Source organism: Buceros rhinoceros, unplaced genomic scaffold (genome assembly GCF_000710305.1).
Source record: "Buceros rhinoceros silvestris isolate BGI_N320 unplaced genomic scaffold, ASM71030v1 scaffold1648, whole genome shotgun sequence".
Classification (NCBI taxonomy): domain Eukaryota; kingdom Metazoa; phylum Chordata; class Aves; order Bucerotiformes; family Bucerotidae; genus Buceros; species Buceros rhinoceros.
In genome coordinates this window covers 47477-48226 of record NW_010426144.1, presented here as the reverse complement: position 1 = coordinate 48226, position 750 = coordinate 47477, and the positions used below count along the sequence as shown (strand labels likewise).

General features: G+C 37.6%; 1 protein-coding gene across 1 annotated transcript in view; it reads left to right on the top strand.

The window, feature by feature from the left end:
* ADAMTSL3 (ADAMTS-like 3) overlaps positions 1-750 on the top strand; it is a gene marked incomplete at its 3' end in the record, with an annotated part of 167066 nt that overhangs the window by 120423 nt on the left and 45893 nt on the right. The window lies entirely within an intron of this gene.

Here is a 750-nt window from a genome sequence, read left to right as displayed (position 1 = left end):
GTAGGGAAGGGGAGTGTGATGGGAACCTCAGAAAACACAGTAAAGCTTGAATGAGCAAGAATGTTTAAAAATTGTGTTTGTCTTGCTTGCAAGTGACATACCTTTGGGGTCCTTTCAGTACTTACAAGAACTGGAGCATACATTTGAGCACTGAAACCATTCGGTTCTTCGTGGTTATCACTCTCATGCATGGTGACACTTTGACTCCGCTAAGAGACACACAAGTGAAGCCACGGACATATGATACTTAGCATTTTCCGTAGACACTGGGACTTCTGCTGTTAGTTTACTGGCTTTATTTGGATTTTAATTCTTGTGGTTTCAAACTTTTTTCTTTGCACATACCAGAACATCCTTCTCCTCTCCTTGATTTAAGTCCAAGTCAGCTCTTTTGAGTGAATCTTTTCTTCTTAGACAAAAAAGCAACCTAGTGGTTCATAAAACTCAGATCCCTTCTTGTAACCAGTCTCCACACAGATTTTTTTTTTTTTTTTTCACCAAATAGTTACTTACAAGTTTTCTTTTGTTGGCTTTTCATCTAGGAATGTTCTTGAAGCCGTTTCTTGGTTTTCTACAGTTTAACTTAGCAATATTTTTGGATCTCATCTTCAATTCCTCTGGCTTTCTGTTTTAAGTATTTAATTTTTTTTTAGCATGCATGACTGTGTAATACAGCTCTCTAACACAGTAACTCCTCGTTGGAGGAGGGCAGTTATAAATTGTGGTATGTGTAGTAGAACCATATGACTT